Source organism: Desmodus rotundus, chromosome 6 (genome assembly GCF_022682495.2).
Source record: "Desmodus rotundus isolate HL8 chromosome 6, HLdesRot8A.1, whole genome shotgun sequence".
Classification (NCBI taxonomy): Eukaryota; Metazoa; Chordata; class Mammalia; order Chiroptera; family Phyllostomidae; genus Desmodus; species Desmodus rotundus.
In genome coordinates this window covers 14,730,832-14,741,011 of record NC_071392.1, presented here as the reverse complement: position 1 = coordinate 14,741,011, position 10,180 = coordinate 14,730,832, and positions in this window count along the sequence as shown.

The window sequence follows — 10,180 nt, the reverse complement described above, 5'->3', positions numbered from 1 at the left end:
GGGTTTCGCCCACAGTCCACAGCACGGGCACCTATGGGGACAGCTGAGCTCCCATCAGCAAATGTTGACGGAAGCAGGGAGAAGGATTTGTCCTCCTTTTATAACCTTTTCAAGGATAGAAATTATGAGTTTATGGCAACATCTAATCACAACAACTTTCTTCAACTTTATTCCCTCCAGAACCTTCTGAATAGAAAAGGAGGGTCAGGGTCATTGTTTATCTCATTGGGATACACAGAAAATGGATTCTATCAATGTATTTTTACAGGCAACTATATCAAGGACAAAAGCAAATAGGATTTCTAACCCAAGGGCATGTAAGTAAGGGATTTAAAGATGCTTCAATAAGGATAGCACCTTCACAGTTTCAAAGGGGCACAGGTCTTTCCTCAACACAGTTGTCACTGGCCATTAGTTCTTCTGCTCATCATGAAGAAGAAAATTATTACATGTAGGTGTGAGGGGTGTCAACACCAAGAGGGTTTTTCTGAGCAGCTTCCATAGCACTGAATTAATATCCTCAGTAATTACAGACATAGAAAGATGCATGTGCTTTAAAAACTGTAATTAACTGAAGTAAAAGAGATAGTAATGCAGGGAGAAAGTGACTCTACCTAAGTTATACATTTTTATAACAGAAGGAATGTCCAACTATATCTTGAAAATTGCAAAAATATCATATTATAAAAAGTTCAAAGAAAAGACAAGTATAAATCCATGGAATAAGATTTTCATTCACTAAATATTTATTTCCCCTGTACTGTGCTAGAGGTACTATGATCAAGACGTTTGGGTTGCCCTCAAATATTAAATTCTGATTACATAATTTTATATGACTTCAATGAAGAAAAGAGAGAGGTGTTTGAAGAAGCCAGTATAATAGTATGAAGTATTTTCTGATTCATTCAGATTTTAATAGAATATGTACCATAATAGAAATAAGGAAATATGACTAAGGATGAATAGTGTGTCATAAATCTATAAAAAATGACATCAAGAACACCAAAGCCCCAAATGAGTTGAGAATTGCAAATCTGCTAAGGACAAATATAAGAACCTTATAAATCATATTTAGGGCAAAAAGATGAAGCGTTAGATCTGATTCTTGGGGCTGACTGTGTAATGTGAACAAGTGATGGAATAAGCAGAACTCTTTGAGTCTGTCTGCTGTGTCATGGAGAGTGGTTTCCACACTGAAAAAGGTAAAACAAACGTGGGTGAGAAGAAACTAGAGCCCAGGATGGGTAGAAAATGTTAAGTATCTAAATTGCGCAGAGATCCAGATAATTTCTGATCATCTAGACTACATACTCAGACAGCCCAGAATGAGTAGTTGAACAGATGTTATTTTGAAAATCAAGAAGCATGAAATCAAGATCAGATATTGGCAAATGCAGTAGCAATTTTCTGAAAGGAGATGTCAGAAAATGTTGGGCAGGATTCAAGAAAGGGTTTTTCAGCGTACCATTTATGTGCTCTTTCAAAGTAAACACATAGTTAGAAGTGGCAGTTTGCTGGGGACATGTATTTTCAGGTCAACTTAAATTTCTTTTTTTTGACAGGATAAAGAATTTGTAAAAAAAAAAAAAAAGGAAAGGAAAGAAAAGAAGAAAGAAAAGGACAGTAAATCTTGATCTCTGCAAGGCTTTGCATTTGACATAGGTATTTTTTTAATTCTTGATTTCAACTTTATTTTTGTCATCCTCATTCTTTTTTTCCCAGTATTATTTTTTATTATATTTTTCCATTACCATTTATCCCTTATACTCCCCTTCCCCACCCCCACAGTCACCACTCTGTTGTCCATGTCCATGAGTCCTTTCTCCTGTCTGTTCAATCTCTCCACCTCCTAACCTGCCCTCCCCCCAGAGCTGTCAGCTTGCTCTTTGTCTATGAGTTTGTCTCTATTATTGCTTGTTAGTTCAGTTTGTTCATTAAATTCCATATATGAGTAAAATCGTATGATGTTTGTCTTTCTCTGACTGGCTTGTTTCATTTAGGCTAATGTTCTCCAGGTCCATCCAAACTGTCGCAAAGGGTAAAATTTTATTTTTTATGGTCGAGTAGTAATCCATTGTGTAAATGTCCCATAGTGCTTTATAAGGGTCAGTGAAGAATTTCTCTGGGATACATACTCATAAGTCAAATTGTTGGGTTATAAAATATAAACCATTCTTAATTTCACCTCGGTTTTTCATTGTATCTTCCAGATTCACAGGTCCTTGAGCAAAGGGGATAGTGCATCATATGTCTTTGGGTCCCCAATGCCTGGAACAGTTCCTAGTAGTTTACTGAGGTCTGTGACCTGGATGAACAAATATATTAATTGAACGAAGGATGCAGAAATATGGCTCGGATGCTAGTACAATCAAGTGGTTCCTGGTTAGGCATTTTGCCTGAAGAATCCAGCCAATGGATCAATATCAAACTAGACAAATGAAAAGTTCAAACTGTGAAACCATAGGTAAAGGGTGATAGCATATTGATTTTGAAAAGTGATATATTTGCATGGAAAAATAGAGAAAATATTTACATATTACAGGATGGAATATAAACTAGTAGTATAGCTGTTCCAGAGAGCAATGTCTAGTGAAATTAAGAATGGTTTATACTTGGTAACCCAACAATTTGACTCCTGAGTATGGATCCCAGAGAAACTCTTCATTGATCCTTAGGGAGATAGAAATGAGACTGTTTGTCATGGTTTTGTTTGCAGTGAAGAGCGGGTGGCAACACAGGGGCAGCACCTTAGACCTGAGCACAAGGGGCCTCTGCTCTGGACCCTTCACTTCAGAAATCTTCACATATCATAAAGACACAAAAAGGACATTTCTTAAACTACTTGTGGACACCTTGGTCACTGACTTGGTACTTAGGGCTGGCACAGCTTGACCTGTCACCCTACTTATCCTCTGTTTTTTCACTAATGTTATTCAGGCTCCAGGGAAATGCATCCACATATTTTGTCCTCTGTCCTTAGAAAGGAGGCAGTGAATTAGACTGCTGTGAAAGTCTGCAAGTTGTACTGCTGCCAGCCTTGGAGAGGGACTCGGCTTTGGAGGACAGGGAGCACTGAGTGGCAAAAATGCTTAGGTAAGGGAGTAAATTAATTACTTGACAAGTCCTTCCTCTCAGATGATACAAATGCAACAGATTCTTGCATACTAAAGTGTCCTTTCCCCGTAGGGCTGAGTATTCATTTCCTTGCTTTTCTCTTCGTATTGTAGTCTTCAGTACTCTTTAACAGTAGCACTGTACTTGTAGCAGATGATAAATATAGCAGCTGAGGACAGTTGCAATAATGAACAATTCCTATTACTGAATGTGTATATGTGTGGTTTAGACATAACATGCTTAAAATGGAAAACTGATTCTTTACATTGGCAACGAAATGAACATTGAATGCTAGAATTATGAATAGTCTTATTTTAATAAAAATGTTAAAAGATTTAGTTAAATTTTCAGAAAACTAAATTAAAAATTCAGCTTTATTCAAACAGTTTTGACTGAGCAATCTGATATTCATTCATTGTAATTTATATGTTGCATTTTAATATAATAAATATTAATATAACCTTAAATACTTTAAAAGACTTAAAAAATTGTATATGACATTTTAATTTTTACATTATATGTATTTTAATTTACTTTTAAAATAAAGATCTATTTGCCCTGGCTGGTGTGGCTCAGTGGATTGAGTGACAGCCTGTGAACCAAAGGGTTGCTGGTTCAGTTCCGGTCAGGGTACATGTCTGGGTTATACCTGTCAGGGTACATGCAGGCCTGGTCCCCAGTGGGTGGCACCTGAGAGGCAACCACGTGTTGATGTTTCTCTCCTTCTCTTTCTCCCTCCTTTCCTCTCTCTCTAGAAATGAATAAATAAAATCTGAAAAATAGAATAAAAATGTATTTAAGTTGTATAACCTCTGAATATATTACACATAATTTTTTAATTTGGATCACTGAGGATGAATAAAAGTCAAGGGCATGAAAGAGAGAAAATACAAAAGTGGAGCTCAAAAAAAAAACAGTTGAAAAGGAAACATAAAGTCTTCAAAAGAGGCAATCTGTTTACATTTTTTAAAAAAGATTTTATTTATTTAATTTTAGAGGGAGGAAGAGAGAGAGGATAACATCAGTGGGTTGCCTCTCACGTGCCCCCAACTGGGGCCCTGGCTGGCTACCCAGGCCTGTGCCCTTCCTTTCAGTCTGAGGGACGACACCAACCCACTGAGCCACGCCAGTCAGGGCTATTTACATTTTTAAAAATTGGAAACAATCGAAGCAAACAGACCTTTATTGAGAACGACCCACATAAGATTCTTGAATAGGAAATGACAAATTGTTTACTTAGTGGAGATTTAATAACTAATTGAGATGAAACCAGGAACAAAATTATTCTCTCCAGATCCCCAGCTTGAACAGGTCAAATGAAGTCTCTGCAGTTTCACAACCTTTACTAATGAAGATTTAATAACTGACCAAAACACTTAAAATTAATAGAGAATTATACACGGAATCAGCAGGCTGAATGAGCAAGAGAAACCCTGAGGCTGATCAGCATTTGCTGAGCAGTGATCCTGGTCAGGGACTATCACATGTTTCTGTTTCAAATGAACGATAACAATCATCCGTTTCTCTTCACTTAGCAGGAAATTTAGTAATTCATTTTATACCAAAGTGCTTTCAAATGGAATTTAAAAACCTATAGAAATTGCATTTCATATTTTAAGTTTAAAGGCTATGTCTTTTTGTTAAACTGTTACATAGCTCATAACCAGTTTTCAAGGTCAGCTGTGGCCAACGAAATCTTTGTGACTGGAAATATTTAGATTCCTGATTAAAAGAACAGAAATGTCACTGGCGCACACAAAAATACACAGGCCATTACTGGAGCTGGAAAGAAAAAAGGCTGACCAGACAGCAAACAAAGATAGCATTTACCGACCCAGTAAACATTGATATAGGACATTATTGTAACACTCTTAAGGTAATGTTATTTTAACAGCACTACATTTACAGAAAACAGTTAAATACTTCTAGATTTAGAATAAATGACTTTTAAAGTTGAAGCTAGAATGGCTAAACATTTAAGCCAGATAAATAGTAATCATCTAGGATGGAATATTGAATATTAGATTATTAATTTAATGGTAACTAAAATGAGAGAAGAAATCTTATATAAAATAAAAACAAATATTTACATTATCAACTTCAACTAGATCATACGAAGTCACGTTGGATAATTATACACAAACACACAGACACAAATTTGAACCGTCAGAAGAAAACAAAGTGGAAATTAACGAATGTTTTATTGCTAGTACCCCTGTCATAAAAAAGTACAGACTTTTGGCTTAAGTGAAGAACTGAGAAAACGTTTTTCAATATTAAACATTGATTCAGAAGACTACCGAAGGCAGGTCTGCTAAGAAACAAATCTGCGTGGCTTTGGAGGCACATTCTTTCCCCTCATTTGGTAGCTGAGCAGAGAGCTGGCTCAGCAGACTGAGCCTGTTTGCAGAGGGACAGCTAGGCTGCTGCCTGATGCCAGGTAGAGATTCTTCAAGGCTATTCCCAAGGCCCTCTGTGTAAGACCTCTCTGCCTTCGGTTTACACATTCCTTTGTGTTCTTCCTAGGCCTGAGATTGTTGGTATATTCTTGTTTAAAGAAACTAGATCTTTCCTACCCTCCCTTCGTTCCGTTGATAAATATGTAACAGAGGGAAGGGACAGAGAGTCCTTCCTTGGGTGCTGTCTCTGGCATGTCTAGTTCTTTGGATGCTGAGGAAACTTCTCTGCATGTCAGTTTGGCCTGGCAGTTCTGAAAATACTTTCCTTTTCATATTCACTATAGTAACAATTTTAACAGTTTTCTACAAGTTTACAGCAACAAAGATGATTCATTGCAAACATCTGTCAAAGCTATTGCTTTTTGTCCTTTTGGTTTATAAAACCGCAGAAGGAGCTCCTGAACAAACTCCTGTTGTCTTCTGAGTCTCTTTGAATTGTATAAATTAAAATAACTTTATAAATGGGAAGACTCACACTTTTTCACATGGGAACGTCTCTGAAATCAGGATGTGTCTACAATCACCATCAGCCAGGTGGCAGTTACAACATAGACGTAGTTATTTATAAATATGGTCATAGCTGTTCAAACTGTCATTACTTCAGCTGAGTTATATGCATTATTGGTACCACATGTGTTGAATGTAGTTAATGCTCAGAATGACTTACAGACTGGATGTCAGTAGTTTGGCAGGGAATCCCAGGGATAACTGGGAGTCCTCTTTTAAGTAGTGCTTCACCACTGACATTCTTGATGGCATAGAGGATGAGATCATGCAGAAAAATTCTAAGTTCTAGAAAAGCAGCGTATTAGAGTTTAATTAGAAGGGATTTCCTTTCATGGCAATTCATAAAATAATGTATTTGTTAAGTGGTGGCATCAACTGATACTGATGAAATACAGTAGCTTAACGTAGCTAACTTGGATTGGTGCTTACTATGTGTTGGCCAGGCATAGTATAGAAGCGCTCTACCTGGGTGATCTGAGTTTGCTCTTCCCTGGAATTCTACAAGTTACGTACGTTTATTATCCACATTTTAACCGACGAGGCAATTGCAGCGCAGAGAAATTAATGTCCCTGAGTTTTTGCCCCGCGTGAGGGATGGAGGCAGGATTCAAATGCAGGTAGTCCAGTTCTAGAGCACTACCTTTAACTATTTCCCATTACCAGTAACACTTTTTGCTGGGCCAGGCATATGCTGTCTTAGTTTGAAATTTCTCTTTTGTACGTTTTGTCTCCCTACGTAGACCTCAAGGATCATTAAGTCAAGAATCTGTTTCCCCTCTCACATTTGGGTTTTGAACACCCTGGCATTGTGCCCAGTCCATGCTCATTAAATATCCTAAGATAGACATTATTTTGCACTCTGTGTTCAAGCTTGACCTTAGGTTACAGCCTTCCTCTGGGGGCTATGTTAGGGCTCATTTAATTGCAAGAAAAAGAAACTATAGTAGAATTTTATCCGTTTTTGGTAGTTGAGTATCCAAGGCCTTTCTATTTGGGAAAACTCTCATTAAATGGTAGGTTTTGGGGAGATTGTACTGTGCTCCCATGCTTGGCTGCCCCAAAAGGGAGTTCCTTCCTCTGCCACCCTTTGCAGCTAGAGCATTGGCCTATGGCCTTAGGCTTGGCTTTTCAGCCTCTCCCACCTGAAGCTTGTAAGTGTGGAGCAAAAGATGCAAAGGTGAAGAGATTGTTAGGATTCATTAAATGTACTTGCACAGGCTAGCAGTGTTACATAGTAGCAGTGGAGGTGCTCTGGCCAGACTGTCCTTTTAAAAGACAGTTGTGGGACCACTGAACACTCCAATGATGCCTTAATTCCTGTTCATCTTCTCAGATGCATGCTACAGCCTCATTAATTCATTGGACCCCTGACTAGTTCCGTATTTTTTCTTCTTAAGATAATGGGTCAGTTTTTGTTGCCTGCAATCAGGAAATCCTACCAATACTTTCAATGAAGTTGACTTCAGGCAAGGCAAATTTATTGTAAGGATATAGAGGTGTCTCATGAAACTCATTTCAGATACACCTTCCCCGTATACCCTGTACAGGGTGGGGCAAAAGTAGGTTCACACTTGTGAGTGTGCAAAACAGAGTTTATTCTTGTATAAGTATTTATCAATTCCTGCATTATTGTCCACACGAAGAACTGTAAACCTACTTTTTTCCTTACCCTGTATAAAATAGTTCTCATTTCCCTTGCCACACGCCATCCACTTTTCTTGCTTGATTGTTCCACATAGCAAGAATGCTTTCTAAATTGCACAAATGTCAGCCGCTATGTTTTCTCCCCCACAGATCCTGTAGTTTATATACATTGTGTAGGACATTTTGATTCTGAGTTCCCAACAATCATGGAAAAAGAAGAATGGCATTCCAAAATTAACCATGTCCTTTTATGATGGAACTCTACTTACCCACCAACTGGTCTGAGTTTAAGTACATGATAAGCATTATATCATCTTGAATTTCTGTAGTATTTATCACTGGTATCATATTTAGTAATATGTATATTGCCTTTTAACTAGTGTCCTTGTTGGGCTTGTTTTCCCAACCTCCTTGTAAAATCATCAAACGTGGGCCTGTTTCATTCTCGCCAGGTGTTCTCCCAGGCACCAGGCATACAGACAGGCATTTGGTGCTCCATAAGTAATCGTTGATGAAGTGACTGAATGGACAAACTTATTTGTATGATAAATGAGAGCATGTGTGCTCTGTGATCATCAGCCACCAGAGCAGGGAGGCAGGAAATGAGAGTGTGCCGGTAACACCTGCCAGTCTTTCCCTTTGTTCCCTCCCTCTCACTTCTGTGGATTCTGAGAGATGGCTGACAGGCTGTGGGTGGGAGTAGATGGATCCGACAGAGACTAGAGTTTCAAGGCTGCATCTATCTGTTCTGCTAAAGAATTGATCTGAATAGTGTACAATGGGAAGTGTATTGGAATGTGTGAATTCTATAGGACATGTCAGTGGAACTAAGACAAAGCTCTTGGCATTGTAAGAATTAAATACGATAAAGTTGGGTAATGCTTAGACCCAAATATTAATACAAGTCTGTACTATATAACATGTTTTTTCTTAATTGTTAGCATCATACACCTTGATTGACTAAATCTCATAATCTATTTGAGAAAGAATAAATGGAAAGATACCTATACACTTTTTAACAAGTGAGTAAAATAAGACATAGCCAAAGAAACTGGCCGAATCCTTGGATTTATCAAATACAGGTATTAAAAATTGAACCAACTTTATCTGATTTAGAATATTTGGAGGTTTGAATTTTTTAATCTAGCTCCTTCCATGGAAAAAATGTATATTGATGAGTTTTGAATACAGTAACATTCATCACTTCATTTAGTTTACATGCAGTAATTATTCTGAATTTTATAATAATGAACAAAGTGTAGGCAATTTTTGTGGTTAGGGAAGTTAGCCAAAAAGATACGTTTGCACCTTCTGTTTGGTTAAAATCCATGTTGCTGAGTGCACATGAGCATGACCTTAATTAAGTCTGCTAGGAAATACAATGGTCATTATGATCTTGATAATTTGAATGTTCATCTTTGCCTTTTTTGCAATTTATGTCTGGGAGTTTAAATGAATAAAATCTGCTTTCTATGACGGAGGTGTAGAATTAAAATACCTCACTTGGCTCAAATTCTTTATTATACTTTTGATTAGGAGTTTTTCCTGTGGTTAGCAGGCTCCTCTTATATTCCCAAACCCCAAAGAAGAGGGGCAGGTCAGGGGCCCCCCTCCCATAACCTGTCAGACTCCTCCAGACCCAACCTTTGGACCACTATGTGGAAAGACAGAACTATCTATGAAGGGTCAGGCAATTCACAGAAACATACCATGATGTAAGAGGAACAAAGATTTCACTGACGCGAATGTACCCCTAGAAGCCCAATGGAAGACGCTTCAAGTTTTGGGCCTTCCCAACAATGGCGACCTGCAGGGAGGCTCCCTTCATTTCGGACCTGTCCCTCCCTCCTCCTGTTCTTCCCATTTGAAACCCTCAGGGAAGAGCCACCTCTCCCCAGGGGAAAGAGTCATCATTTCCCCACAGGTTTAGTCCAGAGTTCTTCTCATGGTCTCAGCAAATCTGAGCAATACTGCAGGCCTGAGCGGTGTCATGCTCTGTCCCATAAATAAGAACTAGTAGGTACTCATTCCAGTTCCTTCTCCTGTTCAGTTTCTAACATTTTTACTCAGAGACAAACATGATTAACCTCTAGAACGGCCTTTTTCTTATTAGCATGATATCACTGTCCTTGTCTTTTAGTGACTACCTTCTCTTCTATTATGTTGCTGATGAGGCATTTTCCTATCTGGGGCCTGGTACTAGTTGGCTATGGTTTTTATCTTTGGTTCCAGGAAGGAATGGCTTCAACTCTGATTAAATTTATTTGAGCAGCTGATTACATTCTTTTGATTCTAGGTCTTTCTTTGACAGATATGTGGGAGGAGTATGGCAATACATCCCACTACATCTAAGAAAATGATTCCTAAGTTGTAAAATGCAGTGGAATATATTGCTGAACTCTGTCAGGGTCAAGCAGCATTTATTGAATATATGTGGTGTCCAGAGACTTGTGTAT